This window comes from Falco punctatus (assembly GCF_963210335.1).
Source record: "Falco punctatus genome assembly, chromosome: 5".
Classification (NCBI taxonomy): Eukaryota; Metazoa; Chordata; class Aves; order Falconiformes; family Falconidae; genus Falco; species Falco punctatus.
In genome coordinates, this window is record NC_137584.1 from 10316296 (window position 1) to 10338950 (window position 22655).

General features: G+C 39.5%; 1 protein-coding gene across 2 annotated transcripts in view; it reads left to right on the forward strand.

Annotated features, from left to right (window-relative positions):
- The window catches only part of HTR1B (5-hydroxytryptamine receptor 1B), a 50565-nt gene extending 45179 nt beyond the window's left edge, over positions 1-5386 (forward strand). Inside the window, exon 2 of one of the 2 annotated variants that reach the window (XM_080388132.1) lies at positions 1-5386. This exon is cut by the window's left edge and continues 42371 nt beyond it. The gene's annotated coding sequence lies outside the window, so the exon portion shown is untranslated. The other variant, XM_080388133.1, reaches the window with a different exon arrangement.
- Positions 5387-22655: the final 17269 nt, after the last annotated feature.

Genomic DNA, 22655 nt, shown 5'->3' on the forward strand with positions numbered 1-22655 from the left:
TCTGACCTTATGGGACAAAAACCAGTTTTACTATCAGGTAACAAAGATGTTCCATACAGTTGGAAAGATGTGACCCAAAACGAGAATTGGAATTGGGGTGAAAGATATTGAAAGGTGAGTCCTTGCCCTCAAGGAGCTGGTCTGTATGGAAAACCCTGACAGTGGGGGATCTGTTCTTAAGAAATTCAGGCTTGTGCAATTTTTATGAAAAGGAAAAGGCCCAGAAGGTTTGCCATAAAAAGACAGCACAAACCAGATCCAGCCAATAGGTTCATGAATCAAAAACTTTATACTGAGATAAGTTTCATGCAGACAAAGCAGGTGTTGAGGAATTCCATTTACCCACAGCTCTGGAGACCCCTCAGCTCCTTGCGAGACTACGACGGGTACAGAGAAGGAAAATGCTGTGGAGCTCCCTTTGTCCAGGGTTGTAAGGGCTTTCCAGGTACCTGTAGGACCATGATAGTGTATAGATTGGGGCTGTGGGTGTTTTCTTATCCTTAGGTCAATGTCCTTACAGAAAGTTGCAACATTCTCAATCTGAGTGGCAGAGGAGAGAAAGAACAGGAGGGTGGAATGGTCTGGTCACATCCCTGTCCAGGCATCCAGCTATAAGATATAAGAGACAGGAGAAGGAACAAAGAAGGAGCAGCCACTCCTCATTGCTATGGGCAGCAGCCCGCAGCCCCCACCCCCCCACCCTTCCCTCCCTGCCCTCTCCTCTAGGCCTTGCTCACCTGGATGTTTGCCTGCCAGCCTGAGCTGTTGTAACATCCTTTTGTACCCATAGTAAGCCCCCCATGTCAAAAACTCCCCTGTGACATGGCCACCACCAGCCTTCTACCTGCGGTGACACAGCCACGACATGGCAAAGGCTGATGCCTGGAGTTAGTGCTGCATCACTGTGACTTGCCTATTATCTTCCACCATCCAAGTGAGAAGAAAAAAATTGATGAATAATAATTATAATAAAACCTGAATGACTGGTAGTGCTTGGGGTGTGGGGTGTGGGAATTAAGTAGCTGTAGCAGCAATTTAAAAGAACAGCTCAACAAATGCTGAATGAGAATTAAAAGCAGAAAGTTCTACCTCCTATTCAGTTTTATGCCTACAGTTCTAAAGATTTGTGTGGCACTTACTGCTGAGATTTGTGGGTATGGAGACCGAATGCTGGAAAAAAAGATGTTTTTTGAGTTGACTGAAAGTAATATTTCACAACTTTTGAATTAAAGACGTGTCCAATATCATACCATGCATCCATGAGTGGCTGACAGTGCTGAGAAGGTTTCATTGTGCAATTTCATTTCTTTTCCAGAAATGAACCAAGGATTTTGCCAGAGTCTTTCATATGCTTCATACTTCAGTTGGACACAACAATGAAATACATGAATTGGCTTCCATCTACTTGGTTCACTGCAGGCTATTACATCTTCTTTAATCGACAGGGCAAAAGGCAATGGGCACAAACTGAAACGGAGGAGTTTTCATCTAAATATCAGGAAACACTTTCTCACTGTGAGAGTAACTGAGCACTGGCACAGGTTACCCAGAAAAGCTATGGAGACTCCATAAAAGCTGTCGTCAAAAGCTGTCTGGACATGGTCCTGAGCAACCTGGTCTAAGTAACCCTGCATGAGCAAGGGTTGGACCAGATGATCTCCAGAGGTCCCTTCTGACCTCACTTGTTCAGTGATTCTGTAATCTTTGGTGCGTGACAGTCTTTGATTTCCCCATGTTTAATTTCTTACTAATTATTTTAGTTTAGCAGATGTTAAAGTAAAAATGGAAACAAGGAAAACTAATTATGTACAGAATAGAGGTGACCTTTAAATAATCAAGTGCAACTACAAATGATAATAAACTTCTTCCAGGGAATTACTGCAGATCTTTTAAATGTTTCAACTGCTGTTTGTGTCAACTTTACCTACTGTTGACATTCAGAGACAGGCAAGCAGGGAAGTATTTGGAAATTACAGGATCCTGTTGGTTAGAGATAGGGTAGAGGAGCACTTAAAACATGCCCCCAAGCTCCCCCCCCACCCCGGGATGCAGTATCCAGCTTACTCAGCTGGCGTGCAGAAGGCTGTTATTTAACCTCTATTCCCTTCCTTGCTGTGTTTAATATTGACCTGAGAGGAGACGCTGGGTGTCAAGGTCATCCCAGCTTCCCCTTTCACCATTGTTTTGCTTCCTTTGCTTCTAAGGATGCCTTGTCTAATGATGTCCAAACGATTGCTGAGTTTCAAGAAGCTCCAGGTATTTTGCCTGCTATTGACTGCACTGCACTTTGTACACTCTACATTAGACAAGGCACGAAATGCATTAAGAAAAATCACTTGTTGCTGTTGACTACCACATAATGGTTCCACAGTATACCCAGAGAGCTCATGTGATCAGGTGCTGAAGTGCAGTGTTTCGCTTCCAATAGCTTGTGATTCTGTGATGATCACCGTCTCAACCATTGTCAGAGGCAGCAAATAATAAGCAGGTGTTTTATCTCCCAGCTAGTATCACACAATTCCATTTTCTGGTTTAGTCGGTGTTCTTTTGTCAGAATGGGATAGGACAACTTTTAAAAAAAAGCAAGCAAAAATAAAAATGAGAAAGCAAGCACCATCCAGTGCATTACTCCCATTCCTTAGCTGCCTCTGTTGCTTAACATGTTAACTTTATCTGCTGCTGGCATACGGAAACAGTCTCTGGAAATGTGGTTGCTGTTCAGGAAGCAAGGGCTGTATAAAAATAGTCACTGTGGTAATAAAATATGGTAGACATCTCCCCAGATGGAGAAAAACATGTATCTGCTACCCAGAGAAACCTATGGTCCTATACAGTTGATTGCTGCTGAGTTGTATTCGAGAGAATTTTAAAACTTGCTTATCTGCGTACAGAGAAGTAATAATGTTTGTAGAAGGGCAAGGGCGGGACAGGATATAAATAAGACCAAAACAAAACAGAAACCTACTGAACAAACTATTAGCCTGTTTTGTTTCTTTTTACTTTAATTGGATTCTCATTTTCCTCCCCGTTTATGGATGATTTAGCTCTTGGGGCAGTTTGGGAAGACTGACATGGTGATGTCACCAAGGGCTGTGACCTACTTGAGTCATACCTCCTTCCTCTCTTTTCAGAAACTGGTACTCTTTCAAAAGGAAAAAGGAGAGTAATGGGCCTGTCAAGTTTTAATGATGCAGAAAACAATAAAGAAAACATGCTTTAATGTGATAGTCTTTGTATTTTACACAGGAAACACACAGGCAAAAAAGAATTTAAAAGATCACCTTTAAGGCATCCCATTCTAAGGTTTCAATAAACAAGTACACTGCTCACTCAGAAACAAGCTCTTTGATTATTTTTCTAGCTCCCAGAGAAGCAGCAGTAAAATCATGAGGACCATTATAAGATGTGAGTAAGAAGCAGCACCCAAGGAAATGAAAAAAATATTAGATTGTTATTATCTATGCTTACAATAGAAGTATTGCATAGTAGATAAGAGCACTGGAATGATGCTTTTTTCCTATCTTGCATTATATCTTTCTGAACAAAACCCCTGTGTAGACAACAGAAGCTTGTTCTAATAACAAAAAATGTTGCCTGAAATGAAATTCTTGACATACCAATCATTCTCAGTAGCAAAGCCATTTTTCATTTAAAACATGTTTTGGAATAGGCTTTAATGAATGTCTCAAACCAACTCATCTAGCTTATTTTCTCAAGAATGGAAGTATTTAAATAAATTTAATAGAAAATCTACCACAGAGACACCACAAATATCCCCTGCCAAATCAGATTATGTTTTTTTTAAAGGACAAAAGGGTGCACACTTTCTTCAAAAGTACTTGAACATACATATTTCTTAACTAAAATAGATGATGGTTTTGACTACAATTAACTGCCTACTGTGAAAACTCCTCCCATTGCACCACAATCAAGGAGAGAGTTTCCAAAGTAAACATGCTTCAGACTAAATACTGTAAAAGGAGAAACTTTTTTCTGCTACAGCTTCCTTCTCACTCTGAAGGAACCCTTACAGACTAATGTAACATAGTTGAATAACTCCTTATATAATCATTTATCTCAGTCGGTGAATTCATTTGCTATTATAACAATGGAAAATTTAAAATCATAACTTACAAGTGATTTTACTAAGGTCTTTGGTTTAACATTGCTAAAGGTGAGTTTGGTGCATGTTCTGTGATACCTGTGCTGGGTATTGCTTTGCAAGTGCACAGTAATCTTTCTCATCTGTGTTGTAGTTAGATCAAACTTTGTAACCCAGCAGTGGACAGCAAGTGTAAAAGATCATGTTAAGGATCTTTTCTTAAGGTAAAAAAGCATCAGTAGATTATAATGATTGAGTTACTACTTCTGTAAATGCTATTTTAGACACATATGCATGTACGTGTGTCCGTGCACATGCACACATATTTATTTGCTGGTCAACAGTACTGTTACTCACTTCACCCCAAAATGGTCCATTCTGTGTTATCAGAACTGTATGTAAAAATGTTTTTCCCATAATTTGTTCTGAAAGAAAGAAAAAAACCCGAGTGCATAAAAAAATCTCGTTTGATTTTTTACATGGATAAATGCTAGTTACACCTTATCTAGCTCCTAAAAATTCAAAAGAAAAATATATAAGTATCAAAATACATAGGTATTTCATCTCACCAGAAAAGTTAACCCGTATACACCAACCAGTCCAGAACAAAGAAGTGGTAAAGAGTGATCTCTAGGTTCAGCTTTGTTTTCAATCAGTGGGTGCTTCATGAAACATTTGAAAACATGAAAAGAAAACGGAAAACAGAAGTGGAAGGCTTTTTGACTTTCAAGCTAGCTCAGTGGTTTTCAGAATAACAGAAGCAAATTCCATTCATCTCATTCTATAAAGGAAATCATACTTCCTATATTCCTTAAAAAAGAAAGAATTTTAGCTTGTGAGCTATAGCCTTGTTGTAATGTGTGTCTCCCAGACAAATGAATGCCTACACGTGGTCTTTCTCAACACTTGGGCATTCCCCAGGAGGGTGAGAATCCAGCAAAGACACAAAGGAAACTGCCCTCTGGCTTGAGGCTGGCAGAGGGCACCCGGGGCAGTGCTGACAGGCAGTGCAACACCTGCAATGGTAGCTACAGCCTCCTGACTACACAGCATTCAGGTGGCTGTGTTTGGCTCAGAGCAACATTTAACACCACCTTTCCCTGGCACGTGTTGAATAATAAAAGCACCATTAAGACAAAGTAGTGGGACTTTTAATGACAGAGAATCTATGCCAAATATAATGATCAAACCAGCCTGACTAGTAGACTGGGGGAAAATAGGAAGGGCAGCAGGCAAAGTAGAGGTTTCTGCAGTAGAGATCCAAAAAAAAAAAAAAAAAAAGAACCTAAAAATTCCAAGCAATTTAAAAGGGGAAATTGCTTTGTGTCACATTGCACTTACATTTTATGCTGGAAAATAAAACAGGTCCCTGAAACACAACAGTTGGCTGTAACAGCAAGTTCTTCCTGAGCAGAGGAAAAAAGCCAGATGTCTTATAGACAGGCAAGCAGCTGCTTTCCAGCCATTTAATTGATATTTTATATCCAATACCTAGCTCAAATGTGCCACGCAGCTATGATCTATTTGTGTCACATGGCTTGTACTTACAGGTTGGAATCTGCCTTTTAAGTTATTGTTACAAATCTGTGTTCAAGCCTCCTTCACCTGCCCTGTTTTATACTCCATCTGTCCTCCTAAACCAGAGAGCAAAACAATTACATTCCTCTATTTAATAAAATGTGTAACTCAAGTTCTTATTCATCTTTATTTAAAGGACAAAACTAGTTACACCTCCCTTGACAAATAAAATTATTATAACTTTCATCATCACTGGAATAACAACATATTACTTTTTATTGGTTTTGGCTATTTACAATCTGCCTCAAAAAAGTGAAAATATCTAACTAACTGAAGTTAATTCAGTCCCATACACCATATTCAATTATTAATTATCCTTCTAATTGGAGACATGCACAGAAACACAGTGGGAATAAAGTGGAAGGAAGATTTAAGCCTTGCACAAATCTTTGTGTTGACCCTAGGCAGCAGGTTCATTGCAAGGGCTCCACCTCAGTGACCAGCCTGGTAGGTTACAGATTCTTGGAGGTCAGGAAAGTTCTGGTGAGCGTGCTGCTTCCAAGCATATGTGAAACAATATGTAGATTTTCACAGTTGTGGCAAATGATAGAGTCCTCAAAGACTTTCATACAGTTACTGAATGCTTCCGAGTCCCCTTCTACAAACAGAACTTCAAAACCAAGAAGTAAATGGTATTACATCATCTGCTTCCTTTAGAAATACTGTTTTATATATGCCTTTTAGATACACTAATAACACAATCTGACATTACCTTAAATTTCAGGGTCACATGACAACAATTCATGATAGCACTTGATCTCATCTGCTCACTAATCTGTCATCTGTGATTAATTTAACATCCCAGCCACTTAAGGAGCATCCAAATGCTTCCAGATTTAAAATGATGCTAATAAGACAAAGGTAGAAAAGTAGTTTGCCAGAAAATGTATTTCTCATTTTCTTATCAAATATGCATTTTTTCCCCAAAGATGTGGTGTCAGCTTGAGGACTTGAAATGGAGAATTTAATGGGATTTCTTAATGTAAAATCCATTTATAAGGCCTTAGTTCCTCAGCATTAGAAGCCAGATCCATTTCTGTAGTAGGACTTCGCACTGACTTTTAAGATCAGAGGTGGATAAGGTAATGCCTTATGCAGTCGCTTGGTCACATACCAAGTGTTTTCCATCATTACAACACACTCATATTTCCCTTTCAGAGACTGGCTTGTTCAGCTGCACTGCAACTAAACCATCTTTTTGAGAGACTGGAAATACAAAATAATGTCAATGTAATTCATAAATACCTTTAAAATTTCCCTGAAAACATTTACTGCACATTGTATTTCACAAACAGAACATCTGCCAGTCTGGCATGGTACAGTAACCCTCTAGGTATCAGCAGTACTGTGAAAGCTTATCTCACTTCTGTTACTATGATTTAGATGGGAAATGGCAGTAGCAGAATCCTTCAAAATCTCTCATATTTTTTAGGTGTATCTACCTGGTGAAAGTTTTTGCTGGAGTTTGGAGCAGGCTGCCTCAGTGACAGCTCGGGTATGTGTTACTGAATTGCTCTGTTTCAGTCTATTATCAGTCCTTCCACCCTCTCCCTGAAAACAGCATTCAGCCATGGTGGTGTTTTAGGGACTGAAATACCCGAGAATAGTCCTTGACCCAGGAACTGGCTCCAGAAATTACCTAATGGGCAGTTCTGGATAACAAATATAGCTAGGGGGGGTGAGGGTAACCAACTGCTTAAGGACAAGTCTTAAACAGAAAAAGAACAAACTCCCTATGAAATGTTTCAGGTAGTTCTAAAAAATGAAGTTGTACACTTTTTACAAGATGATGTGTCAGCAAATCTGATTCCAATTCTAAAGCCCTCTTTGTCACACAGATGTTTTGTCAAACACACTAGTGGTGGTGTTACTCAGCAGGACAGTTACAGGATGCTACCATTCCTAAGCAGGAATAAGCTACTGCATAACTATAGGATGGCATATTTTCCATTGAGTTAGCAGTTCTAAAGTTAAAAAAAAAAAAAATCAGGACTTTAGTAGATCAGAAGCTAAAGAAGCTAAATGTATAGGTTGCTCATGAAGATACCTACAGTCTGAGGCATCACCAAAGCTCACCAACATCCAATACCAAACTGCAAGGGACAGCAGGAGGCTGGGTTGTACCAGGGTAGGAAGGGAGGGCAGGAAGGCCAAGGAGCTGGAAACTGGTTTCTTTTCCTCCAGGTTTATCACCACAATGCAGGATGGCAAGTGCTTTTTCAGAGCTGCATGGCCTTACCAACTCCTGTTCATCTCAATCTTCTATAAGCTACTCACCCCTTTCTGGGGAAAAAAAACCCAACCAAACAGCCACCAAAAAACCCAAACCAAATCCAAACCCCCCAGTTACACAGGCACTTTTGTGCCTGTGGTTGGGTAGATGTTTATTATTGTCTAAGTACAGACCCACACACTTTTTCCTATTGAATTACATCTTTGTTTATCACAGATCTTTTCTCTAAGTTATGAGTATTTTGAGTTTTAATCCCCTCATTTCCTGTGTTTTCCTCCTAACCTGCATTTCCTCCTAACCAGGTGTCATTTTCGAATATAATAACCACTCTCACTTTCTCATCACCCAAGACATTGAAGAAAATATCAACTAATTCTGGAACAAGGACAGATTTCCTGAAAAAAAAAAAAAAAAACCCAAACAACTACTCAATGCATTCCCGTAATTTGTTTTCTTTCCCTTGCAGCATTTTCATTTAGACCATATGTTCCCAGCTTACTTAAGGAGTATTCTAGGAGACAGTGTCCAGGGACTCACTAAAATCAAGAGATGACATCTACTGCTTTTCTGTAGCCACATGAAGTGTTACCCCATGACAGAATGGAATTGCTTTGGCTTGACATGATTTTTATTGATCACTTCTTTCCCTCTGTACTATTTTCTAAATGCTCACAACTAGTATGTTAATTATTTTCCCCACTATTTCTACAGGAATTGAAATTAACTATCTGGCTTATAATTTTAACCTCTCTCTTCTATTTTGTTGTAGAGATAGGCACTCTTTCTACCCTTTTCTAGACTTTCAGAATGTCATTCTGAACCAGCTGACCACAAAATATCCCATTTACTTGCATAACTTCGCTTTCTTTCCCCTTTCTCCTTGCTCTTTTTGTCACGGTGCCAGTTTCATGATACATCTGCTCACCAATGACCAGTTGAGTGAAACAAGGAAGGAACTGAACCTACCAGCCTTCCAGGCATTGCATGGCAATCAGCTTCCCTCGGAAAGGAAGTAAACCCAATCTTTCCTTAGCTGCTTCCACCTGTTAGTGCACTAACACACTGAGAAGGAAATGACACCTATGCATCACATGGTTTTACTCTCTGCTTTTGACATTTTTTGGCCTCAGATGTTCATCCATTCATCTTTTTTAAAAGTCCTTTCCTTGGTGAGTGATCTACAGCTCCTATACTTCCTCCGCGCTGTCATAACTTGCAATTTTGCATAGTTTCTTTTGCATATTTTTGCATAAACTTGCATTTAACATAGTTCCTTTAAAGAACTGCCTACTGTGCTTAACTCTCTCTCAGAATTGTCTCCCACAGGATCTCGCTTACTAGTTCTCTGAATTTCTATAAACTGCTCTGCTGAAACACATTGCAGCTCTTCCTGTTTGTCATGAATTCTGTTGCTTCATGATCGCTCACGAAGTGCCCAAGTTGTTTTTAACTGTTACTTTTTCCTTAAGGCTTTACCAAATTATGAGAATCAAATCTGGAAAATGTCATCTCTTTGCTTTCTCCAACTTCTAAATCAGAAAATTTCCACTAAAACTTTTCAAAAATTAGCCAGACTGCCTGAGGGCAGCTGTATTCCTTCCCCAGCGTGGAAATTTTTTGTAATCAAAGTGGTGTCACCGATTACTGGGGTTTGGATAATTCTGCTCACAAAAGACTCATTTTGCTATTTCCTTGATAGGTGGCCCGCTATTGACTCCTATCAGAACCTCAGCAGCTTTCCTCCTTTAAATGTTACTCAGGAACTATAAGGCAGCCCATGTCCCTCTTTGTTCTGAACCTCAGAGCAAGTGACACCTGCGTGTAAGGTAGCACTAGGTAGCACCTACATCCTTTTCTTTGTCTACCTATTCTGAACAAGTTATACTGTTTAAATTAGTGTTCCTTGTAGATGGATCATCTCATCCGGTCTTTAATAGGTTTCTTAAGTCATAAATTTGAAATTATTTATACTGCTACTTCCTCTTGCTTCTTCCCCATGTGACTGGTGTTCAGACATCCCAGGGACAGGTAAGCAAACCTGATTACTGAATACAGACCAAGACTCCTGGAGAATATCAGACATCTGGCTCTAAGAAGCACAAGGACAAGCAATAATGTCTGGTAGGACTTCCTTGTTTTCCACTTATGTGGAAGAAACCACAGGTCACACTCCTGGACAGTCTCCACCAGGACCCAGTCCAGCTGCAGCCAGTCTGCAGCATCTGAAGCAGAACCTGTTACAACCAGCTCCACATACAGATTCAATCCTTATGCCTAGTTTTGATGCCTGTTGTTTGTGGTGACACAAAGCCCTGTGTTAAGTTCTACTCCACCTGAGAATGACAGAATATTTTCTGCTAAGGACAATGTGAAACATCTGGAGATAAATGTTCTAAAACTCGCCCCAAATCCCTGAAAGTGTTGGACCATCTGGTAACCTGAAAAGGTATTTGATGCTAATTTATAATAAATCCCAAAATATCAGATAAATCTCAAAGATTCAGAGAATATTAATATTGTACAAGAAAGATTAATGAGGTGACAATATTTACAGGTTAGCAGTCTGCAACTTTTATAATAATAATGGAAAAGAAGCGGGATTAAAAAATTCATAGGAAAACAACCTCAGCACTGACTGTTAGATGTCTCATATATATATATATATATATATATGAAAAAAACTACATTGATGACCAGGAAACGCTTTTAAATCAAAAGAGGGTTATACTGGATCAGTCCTAGATTTACACCACCACCACTGTGAGCAGAAGCTGACCAACCATTTGATTTCACTTACTGGCACAATCTGGGAGTCATTCCAGTGACACCAAGAGAGCAAAGAGCTCCAACAGCACAAAACTACACCGAGACTGAAATCAGATCTAGACTGTGCAAATCCGACTTGCAGATCAGTATCTCAGAGCACTTAATGTCACATGGTGATCCTCAGCACTGGGGGGAAAGGGAGGTTACTGGCTTGACAAACAGCCAGTGACTCAGGGAGACTGACAGATTTCATTTCCCTTCAATGACTTTTGGAGAGGAATCTCCCTGCAAAGCTCAGTCTCCAACAGCTAAGAAAGGAGTCACCTTCCATTTTGGAATACCGGAATATCACCAACCCATGTAGCAAAAGAAATAACATGTTATATCCGTTTCCAAATATTGAGTTTGCTTAAATGTTTATCTGGTTTTACATACTTTCTTAGAAGTAACATTATTTTGAATATTGTACCAGAGAAACTGCTAGTGATCACTTTCTCTTAAAATTTGAGAATTCTTTCCATTCCTAAAGAAAAAAAAAAGCTGCGTACACAGAAAAGCTTGTATTGTGCCTTCCAGTGACAGGTTTGTAACTTGTGACTGTGTTTTAGTGTTTTGAAAAGCAAGTAAGCACTCAGCGTTCTTTGACAGTACTGATTTTAAATAATGCATTTTTTAAAAATCTGTAATTTTGATAATAATTCAATACTTATACCTGGCAAAATGTAAACATAGTCTTTTTTTAAAGTAGTGATTTTTCATAGCTGGAAATTGCTGCTCACAAATCTTACTGTGTATTTCCCAACTGTCTACCAGAACAACGCAAAACGGATTGAATTATTTATTTCAGAGGTAAATTTGAAATATAAATATTGTTAAAATAGCCTCAGAAGATTCAGCTCACATTTTATTCGCTAGGTACTAGGAATTACATTAACAATATAGTAAGCAGAAAGAAATCAAATATTCTAAAAGCAAAATGTATCTTTTCACACTCAAGACATTTGAGGTACCTGATTAGCTATAAAAGGCCTCCAGTGAAGCTAAGTTTCTGTGTGCTGTGGCTGCTCACTGCAATCTAGAAGTTACAATCCATCACCTTCCGTGCGCTTTTACTTGTGATTGAGAACGTACAAAACAGGTATGTGCTGCTGACATATCTTCCAGGAGTTTGGTCTCACCTTGTGGAGGTGGCCTCATTCTTGGGAGGCCTCTGAATGCAATGTTGCTGGATACCTCTGTAGTAAAAGTACCTAAAATATGCCAGCTTCCATCTCAGACAAAACAGAAAATAGTGCTTTGCCCTATCAGACCTGAACAATGGCTATTATTTTTTGAGATATAATATATATATTTTAATTTAACATGACTTCAGGAACCTGCTCACACACACAAAATTCACACAGGCAGCAGGATACAAATCAACATTAAAAACATCACCACTTCATGAAAAAAACACTTGTCATGTTTTTATATGCAAATAAAATCAACATTTTCCTGGCAGCTCTATGACAAAAATAAAACTATGTAGGGTTTTGTACAACCCAACAGATGCTATGCCAATTTGAGTAATGTTGTCCTTCTCAACAGCTGAAGTGTAGCAATACAAAAGAACTTTGTTCAATAAACAACTCTTAACACATGCTCATGAGGTGGTGAATGTATTGGAAGATTTATTTCTACCCATCAATCCCATTTGGAATCGATGTAGATGACAGAACAGGCTCTTTTTTGAAAGGTATGTGAAAATCATTGATGATCGGAATTCTTAGGGAGATGCAAATTAAAGCCTTTAAGATGCCCAGCACATTAGACATCTGAACTGTCTAATAAGACAGTAATTCAACAAGAGCAATAGAAAGTGAATTTATCTCTGGGGCACTGCAACAAAGTGTGAATGACCATCTTCCAGATATGACTTATTTCTGTAGTCAAACATTTCAGTCTGGATTTCCTTCTGGCATAATGCAAAAGCACTCACTTCACTGTCATGATGAGTTCAAGATTTGGTCCATTACAGAAGCTCCCACCTCTCTGTGGTTTAATTTTATCACCAATAAACATTTAAACATATAAGGCCTTAGATAAGCATATAAACACTTAAAGTGCTCAGATCTCTCTTTTTTTCTTTTAAATGAAACTGTTTCAGCACTATAGCTTAATTTCTTATACTGTGACAACAGAGGGCTTTTGGAATTCACAAAAATGTCTGCTTTTGAATGTAACAATGTTGTAATGAAGTTCAGTAGGATCTGTAGGACTGTAAATCCAACTTAACGTTGGCTGCTGTAAAAATAAATTGTTTAACATTTCTTAGGTTTACTCTCAAGTCGTCCATGCAGAATACCCATTATTTATTACAGAGACCAGTCAAATTCTTGAAGAACATCATATGAGTTGGCCATCTCTGACTCACTCCCACTAAACTGCATAAGTGTTTGTTGGAGCAAAGATTTCAAGATTCCATTCATAGACTGCTTTTCCCCACAGACTTCATAATTTACAGTAATATAATAAGGATATAAAATTAAACTTGAAAAGACAACCTTTGGAGCAAAAGACACATTTGAAACTGGCCAAAACCTTGACCTCACCTTTTTTTTTTTTTATCATGACTTTAGGCTGTCATGATCATTTGATATCTGTGAAGTACAGCAGTGTTTGAAAATTGATCCAACAGCACTAACCTGATGATAGATTGTACACATATCGAGCCACATATATTTGTATATCACTTTGCTTTTAGAAGGTATTTGCCAATTACCACCATATATCCCAGCAGATATACAGCAGAAACCAAGAAGGAAAATGCAGCAGGCATCTGACATTTTAAATGTCATTAACATTTCACAAAATCCACCATTTCCACTAAAAAGGAGAATGCATGTGAACACTTGTTTACCTATTTTTCTATGATTTTGTGAGCAGCCATATAAGGTTTCAACCCTATTTTTCAAATCTTAAACCTATGTCTAATCCACTGAACCTCAGCGTGGAAGCAATTTATCCAGTCCAAACCTGAACATACCCTCTGCCTCAGATGCCCTCTTTGCTGTCAGTAACTCTGCTGTTTCTAGGCATCTTCTTCACTGCATTCTTCGGCCAAGTCTGCACCAATAAACAAACAGGACTGTGGGATTTGTCTGGGCACTGACATGAATTGTTCACATCATTAATTTGTTGCATGCTCCAAGGTTTTGCCCCAGGCCAACTAGCTTTCCTCCCAGGAGTGATTTTATGTTTAGCACAAGCCAGTGACCATGTCCTGTAGGCAGTATGGAGGCTGCTGCTTTGTTTTGGGGTGTAAGAGAATTCAGTCCTGCGGACATGCTGTGCCAGGTTGCCTCAGGGACAGAGGACAGCCCTTAGCCTGCTTAATTTACTACTGGAAGTGTCACCACATTCACAGGCAGTTCTTATGCTTTCACAAATCTATCAAAGTTCATTCCTTCCAGGAACTAGTGGAAGCGTATAAGCTATCTTCCATCTTCAATACAGCACCCGCCTCACCCTATTACATCCTTACTAAGAGTCTTTATCTCCGCAATGTCTATTGCAGTAGAGCTCCAAACCAACCTTCCCAGAGAGAAGCTGGTTAAGAAGGACTTGAAAAATAACGATAACCCTTATCATTAACTCCTAACTTGTGCTTTTGAAGGCTCTCACTATTATCAGTGGACTACAAATCACTTCCAAAAAATGTACCCTGCAAGCCCAGCACTGTTTCTAAAGGGACTAACCCTTGGGACCTGGCTACCTAGCTTAAGGTTTTCACTGTCTGAAACAGCGATTGCCTTAAGATGTATACATTTAAAGTATCCTCCACTACTCACAGCCAGAACTAGTGGTACTAGTTGAACCTCAGTGCACTGAACTAGTTAATACCTCTAAATACTCTAAACCATTAGGATCATAGATAGGGTGCTGGTGCTTGCTGCTTCTATATTATTGAGAATGGACCAGATTGCCAGAAGCAGTTTGATTAGAGTTACTAGTCTTGAGGAGTCCTTGCACAGTTACAAGAGACCTACCTCAATTCTGTGTTATCAAAAGTAATTTTTTAGATGAGCAGAAAATAATGCCTAAGGTGCTACCACAGTACTCAAAACCTCCAGCCTCTAGTTTAAGCAAAGAAAACAAAAAAACCTCCATTCTGCTGAGGGTGATAAAATGTGCCAAAGCTACTAAGCCCAGGAGAGGATGTAATTTACATAGAACAGAGACTTAGAAATGATTTTTCAAAAAGTTATAACCTGAACTGTCAAACCCCTGCAACGTACAGGCTGCAGAGTCATAATTTCAGAAAGTGATTTTAAGATGCTGTAGTTACACTTCATTTCTAATATAATTCTATTTCTTTGTTCATTTCCTGCATGACATTTACCACACAAAGTCGTCGTGGGATGTATAGTTATAATTATGTATCTACTGGTGAATTAAGTGCAGTTAGACTCACAGAAGTGTTTACCCAAAAGAAGTGACTTTTTTATAAAGGATGATTTAAAGTGTTATCCACAGAATTGTTCTTTTTAAGGGACAGTGAATCTGGTAACTGTTCCCTGGCTTCCTGAATAAGTATTTTAAAGAGTTCTTGTGTCTTGCTTGTACCAAGCCCAGTACTGAAAATCCTGCCATCTTCAGCCTCTGCATGAAATACAAGCCTGTCCTTTGCAAATAATTCTCAAGCAGATGAAGAAATAGAAAAAATTGAATGCAAAAGACATTAGTTATATGAGTAACAGGAAATGTACTTCTGTGTGAAATGCACAGATGCTAATTATCCATACACAACATACTATCCAATTTCTACTAATGCTATCTGTAGCTGGAATCCTCAAGGCATCCCTTTCAATTGTTACTTTTTCATTCTGTTTTCTAGAAGGATATATAATTTATCTGTGCCATAAATAGTGTACACTGATGCATTGTATTTTCTGGCAATGATTAAATATTTCATTAGCATCTCCTTTACTCATTCTTTAGAGCACCACTTTGCTTCATCTGCTGCCAAAGCAGGTCTTAACTAACCTCTATCACACCCTTTTCTCCATAAATAAGGATTTTTTCTGCAGACTGTCCTGCTCCACTGCTCCCTCAGCCCTCAATTTTTCTTCCAAACAGTTCAATTACACCTCAGGCCGTAGTCTAACAAGTATTTCTTTAAGCGACAGTCTCATTTAAGCAGCTATTGTTCCATCCCCTTCATTTATTCCTACTCCAGCATTTTGTGCAGCCACGCAGTGAAACAGTTCAGCCAATGCATTGACATTTCCCCACGTTCCTTCTAATCCTGCTTAGCCCCCAACTTGACTCACTGTGCAGCCGCCCAGCAGTTAGGCCAGCATAAGCAGGAGCAGCACGTGAACAAGAGCTTGGTGGCCAAGGTTTTGTAACAGCTGGCTCTCCTACCAAAGCAAACACCCAAAGTGCACCCTTCGCTACTTATGCTTTACTCACATTTCAAATACTATCGTATTGGAATACGTTAATTATTATTAGGGCATTTTGCTCAACAAAAAACAACGCAAAATAGGTCTCCGATTCATTGTATAGGGGAAAGAAACACAGGAAATACTCCCCTCCCCCCCAAGTATTTAAAAAAATCAAGGGCTGGAAAGACATCTTATGTTATCAAGTCACAATAGTGGCAAACTCCTCATGGTGACATCTGAATTCCTAGCCAGCATGAGACTGGGTTGGAATCATGGCAAAAACATATGATCTGGGATGGGGACAGGAATATCTTTAGTCTCCATCAGCAGTCTCTTAATCTGATCTTGTTCCACAATAAGACTGTCTCTGTGTGGGCATTTACACTGCCTGCTACAGCTCAAGGTGGCCCTCACTAGGTTCCATAATTATGGTGCTCACACTGATAGTTCTATTTTGCCAGAGAAGTGGAGTTGCCACTCCTCAAGTAGGATGCCCTTAAACCTGGGATGACGCAGAGAGGCCCCAAGGAAAGATGCACACATGTATGCACAGGGCTTGTTTTAGGCAGAGTCACTGATCTCAGTAGTTCCCTCTGAGGTCTGCAGAGGCAAGACTGTACATTTTTGAGCTGCCTGCCAAAATCATGACAGTGAGGAAAGGTGAGGCTGGGGAGTGTGTTGGAGAGGCATGGTATGACACTGATCCACACTGGAAGCCTTGTCAGACACCTCTGAGAGCAAAACTGGTGATAGGCATTTAAGTCATTAGTTTGTTGCTTCTGTCCAGAAGCTTTTAGTATTTAAAGGCCATGAAAAGCTAAAATAAAAGACATAATACATTAAGGGTTTAGTACCCCACAAGGTCTGGAACCAGATTTTCTTCTCCCTATTCCCTAATTCTGACAACATAAGTAACTGCCTGCTGTTGCCAGTACCTATAACCAGCTCTGCAGGCAGCCACGTTGCATGAATTCCCTTTCATAATCTGATCAAAGTCTACTCTAAAACAGATCAGGCTTTCACACAGCTTCAAGTGAAAGGTTGTTCCTGCATTACAATACTCTGACAATTAGGAATGTCAGTTGAACTTCCCACCTAGATTTATTCATGGTTCTTTAAACATGTATATGTACTTGTGTCAAAAGTATCTTTAAGTAGCTCTTTTCAATCCCTGGTGTCTACCTGTCCTCCTTAGTGTGTTTATGGAGGGAAAGCATATCCTTTCTTTTCCTTGGTTGAATAATCCAAGCTCTTCTACTCTTTCCCCTTAGAATCCCCATTTACCCAAGCATCACAATAACCTGTCTCCGTACCTACCTTGGTCTGAATTCACCTTTCCTGAACACTTTCAGCTAGAGGAGTACAGATCCTGAAGAGGCAAACAGTCAGGATTTTGATGAGTTAGGTATTATCTGTCAATCTGTCTATAATCTAGCATTTTAAACACAGTCTCTGTGGGAAAGCAGTAACCAACGGAGCTTGAAATTTCTCCCCTACTTCCCCCCCCGCCCCCATCTGCTTTAAAGTAAAAATCACCCTTCTGAATCTTTTGAAAGAATCCCAGAAGGCTAGCATTCCCTCCCTCCCCCCCCCCCGCCCCATTTCACTATTGCTTATGAGGCTTTGACCTCTCTTCAGTGCAAGTTTTCTTGATCCTCCCCTTAGCAATATAAATTATACTTTTTTGCTAGAGTGCTTGGTCCAGATCAGTTTTTGAAGACTCAAGCAATACAATTTAGGAAAAACTACCCATCTATTTCTCTAGGTTGGGTTTTAATGAATATTAAATTTAGCAATAGTTTGGACAAGAGAAAAAAGTTCAAAGGAAATTAAAGCCTGTAGAATTCTTATCCCTTTTTCTTATCTGTTATCCCCTTACTCATATCTGAGCTCACCCCCTTTAAGCAACAACAGAGGTCTGGGATGTGATTTTGCTGTAGGTGCTTTGACTACTTGCCAGAGCTGTAAGCAGAGGAGGAAAGTCTTCGAAGTTCAGTATTTGGACAGCCTTGCTGAGACCCAGCCATCTGACCTTCTGCTCCAGCCTTCTGAAACCACAGAGCGAGCAGAGATACATCTCTTTGCAAGAAAAGGAGCCAATGTTTACACACAGTAATGAGTTAACTAGTTAACTACCCAATTTCCAGCACAGGGATGGATTTATAGGTAGGAAGGTACAGTCTGACCGTGTTCCAGGAGCACAGCTTTATGTCCAGGAGTATCAGAATATAACCATACTTTTTACTAAAAAAGCGATCCACTCATTTTGAAGGCAGAGCACCACAGACTTGGTCCTTTATATTTCAAAACAAAGCTGTCATTGCAAATATAAACCATGACATTTCTTAATTTTTTTTCCTCTGTGAATTCCAAAGCAGCTAATCAACATGATAAAGCAATCTAATTTAGCTAGGTGTACTAGCTAAATGCTTATTTTTCTTTCTCTTTTTATTTTAAATCAGTCTTGGTTGACAACTAGTTTCTCCTTTATCAGAGTAAATACATCAGATGACATTTCAAAATGTTATAAAAGGAATGAAAATGACTTCAAAAAAGTCAGAAGCAAAGCTTGTCTATCAAACAATCAACAACTAAATCTGCCCAGAGACAACAATTTGAAAGGAAAATCTATAAACTAAGATGTGTGGACATGGTTTCAGGTTTTGATTGAAAGTCAATCTATAAACTCAGCAGAGCAATTTAAAAAGGAAAATCAAATTCAGCTGGAATAAATACTGAGTACTGTCAGTACCCTTTAAATTAGAAATAGCTTGAGTCACTAATTTTGTGTTTAGATCTATGTTTTACTTTTTTGGTTTTGAAACTTTTGTTGATATGTAACTACTTTTCTATGAATTATTTCTCTGCATTCCTATGCATACTCCATTATAAAAACCATTCTGATAAATGGTGAAAATAACAATTTTAACTGTAACAGCAGTCAACATCCATGCTCTACCTGGACCACTAGAGTGCAATTAAAAACCAACCTGGGACTGTTTCAGTTTCCAGCTTGAATAGGAAACTGATCTGAAGTTCATAAGAGTTACATATCATTCCCAAATCTGCAGGGTCTTTAAGAAGCAGGAGGAAAAGTCTGTAGTCCCTTTTAATATAAGGGACCATTGAAACAACTGCTTTTAAAAATTCCCTTTCCTGATAACACCACACAGCTCCATTAACTGAGATCACTTCCATGCTGACAATGAAAACAAGGTCAGGGAGTGAGTTCATACTCCAAATCACTGATTGTCCAGAAGGCTTGTTCTCCTGCATCGAGGTAGTTTTGGCCCAGGCCAGCTAGCAATCTCTGGGCATAGTTTAAGGGACACAAAGGATCAGGAACTATTTCCAGTGGGTACTAGAAGCTGTCCTGGGTTTGGCCTCCTCCACGCTGCACAGTCCTCCAGCACTACCCCAGGGGGGTTAGTACTACCTAACATCCACGTGCACTTCAGCCGTGGTGTGGGAAAATACAATACTAAACCTCAAAGCATTGCAACAAAATCCTAACATCATTTCAGTGACTGAGGTTAAAGTAAGACAAAATAACTCCCCACCTGAGAAGGTCAGAACTTACATCTCAGGTCTGGAGGGGCCCAAGAAGAGGCCCCAAGACAAATGTGTCACATCTACCCTATATACTTTGGCATCAGGGCCAGAGAACATTGATCACGTGTTTATCAATCAAATCAAAGGGAGTTCCACTAGATAAAGTATATAAATAGGTCTTCAAAGCTGGAAAGAGTACCAGGGAATTTATGAGGACAAGGACACAATGAAGATTATATCCTATGTCAAATAGCATTCTCACACTGGAAGAAGGTAGATTCTAGTCCCAGAGAAGGGAGTAGAATCAGAGATCATCTGTCCTTTTGAGACAATACTCAAAAAGGGACACAGAGCATCTCTTAAAATACTTTTCCTCCAACACTCGCTAGTCTGTAGTAAATATGATCCTATTTGCAGGGACCTCAGAAGAGTGAAGAGAAAGGAGGGGAAGAGACGTAGAAAGAAGCATCAGTGTAAGGGCACATTCCCCTACTGCATCCAAACAGATCCACTCTCTTTTAACTCAGAGTCACAGTTGAACAGCTCCAGTGTTTTCAGCCTCCTCCTACCCCAAACCCTTCACAGGCACCATTTAGCATCCATACTCAACTCGCTCAAGTATGCCTGTGTCTCCCTTTTACTGGGGAGCACAGAACCAGACTCAGTGTCACAGCACTATCAAAACCAGCCAGCTGCAATAAAGCTTTTACCATCCCACACCAGGTTAACTTCAATAAATAGCTCCCACACCTTGCCCCAGCACAGCCACCAATCCCCCACAAGGTTTCAACAGTTATCTACTGTCTATGCTGTTTTTTCACCCTCTTCAGGCCAGTCCACCCACCTTCTTGCCTCTGCTGCAGCCTTTTCCCTGTCTCACCTATATGCAGGGCACTCACCCTCCTCCCTCTGCTTGTCCCAGGTTTCTCTTCATCCAGCACTCCCCTTCCCTACCCCTCAGAGCTATTTAAGCACTTAGCAGGAACCAGCCACAGCTGCACGTTATCCACATCAGCCAGCCCACCGCCCCTGAAGCCAGCCCACAGCTGTATGTTATCAATGCTAATTAACCTGCCTTAATTCCTTTATAATTCCTCTACAAGCCAGCAGGCCAGGTATGTTTCAACAGTGCTGAGCAGAAGGCAAGGATCACCTTCCTCCACCTGCTGGCTGTGCTTCCCTCTTCATGCAGTCCAGGATGCTGTTGGCCGCCTTTGCTGCAAAGGCACGTTGCAGGCTCATGGGCATTTTGTTACTAAGAAGGTCCCCTGGTTCATTTCTGCACAACTTTATCAGACTTAGAGCAAGATGAGAAAATGATAGTTTAGCAAGTAGTTAAGAATCACAGAATATTTGCATCTAATAAATGCTAAACCTGCCGCTGAACCAAATGTTAGAGCAAATAAGACACTGCCTTCTGGCTACATTCATCAAGTCTCTGTTGTGGCCATGTAATGCACCATTATGCAAAGACAGGACATAGTTTGGGATCTAATCAGAAAAACACTTTTCCTTGAATGAGAAAAAACAATTGCACACCAGTTGTTCCTATTCCATGAATAACATTTCAAGAAGTATTACTCCATGAATTATATTCTTATTCCATGAATAATATTAATGATAATAGATAGAAACCTATAAATCAGATTGAAAAAATCTTGGTGTATTGTAAGAGAAATCACATTTTTTCCATTTCTGATAGTGATTAAACTTACATAATTCTCCAGGTAAACATGGAGATCTTGAAAAATATTCTTCCATTCCATAATGAAAATAATTTTTAAGAAACCCACAACACTGAATTTTCTACTCATTAAAGTTAAACTTTTCTTTCTTTCTCCAAGTCCTTCATGACTGCAATAAGAATAAATCAAGATCCAGATCTGATAATTCTTTACAAACCACTAAAGCTTTGATGTAAAGGCTTCAGAAAAGTCAGTTTGTGAGCCTTCAATAAGTCAATATCTAATGCAGCATGTCAGGTAGTGATGCTGTAGTTAGGAAACTGTAATTTTAATGATTATAATATGAACAGTTGGAAAATAATATTTAGGGAAATACAATCTAGTTGTTATGGAAAAAAATTCAACCTAAGGGATAGTACAGTGTTGCTTGAAATACCTAAGTGCTTGTCCGTATATAAATTATAAGATTAAAGTAAAGTCAACATGCAGTTCAGGATGCTAACCTGAATAAGTTAAAGAAGATTTTGACTTTAAAAAGCAGCAGCAGCAGCAGCACCCATGCTCCTGCAGACTGAAGGCTGGCAAGGCTGCTAGCTAGATATGCCTGTGGTCATCCCAGACCAGAAGTCCACTTTGCAGAAGCAGTGGGAGCCACAGCTGTTCTTACAGCAGCGTGAGCACTGGCGGCTGAGTGAATTGGCCAACCCGACCAGAGGCCTATAAAAGAAGACATAGTAAGTGACATTTTAAAAGAGATAATGCTAAGCAAGTCCTACAGGTATACAGGAAATAACATGATAAAGCATTAATTTGGACAGCAATTTATCCTCAAGTCATACCAAGTGATTCTGGAAACTGTAACAGCTGGGATGAAATTCATGTTTCAGTGTTGCTTTATTTCTTAGCTAAATTAGTATCATTCCAGACTTACACTTGCTATGTGTCATCTACATTTATAAGACAATTGCTTATTTTCCCCTCACTTTTTAAAAAGTTTTTAACAGTTTTACTCTGCCCTGCGTTTGCAGAATGCCTCTGCCAACCAAGCACTGCCGCAATCTAAATAGTGAATCCCAGCCATAATAAATGAAACGTGACAAGCTGGTGTGGTAATCGTGTTGTATATGCAAAACCACCCTTCCAGACTAGCTCTCATATATTCATACAGTCTTCAGGGATTTGATGTTTTGCAGACTGAAGTTTTTCTCCATAAGAGCAGAACTTTTTTGTTTACCCCATTTCATTAATGTTGCAGGTCTCACTGGTAACTTGGTAACATCATACAGTGCAAGAAAGAGTGGTCACACAAG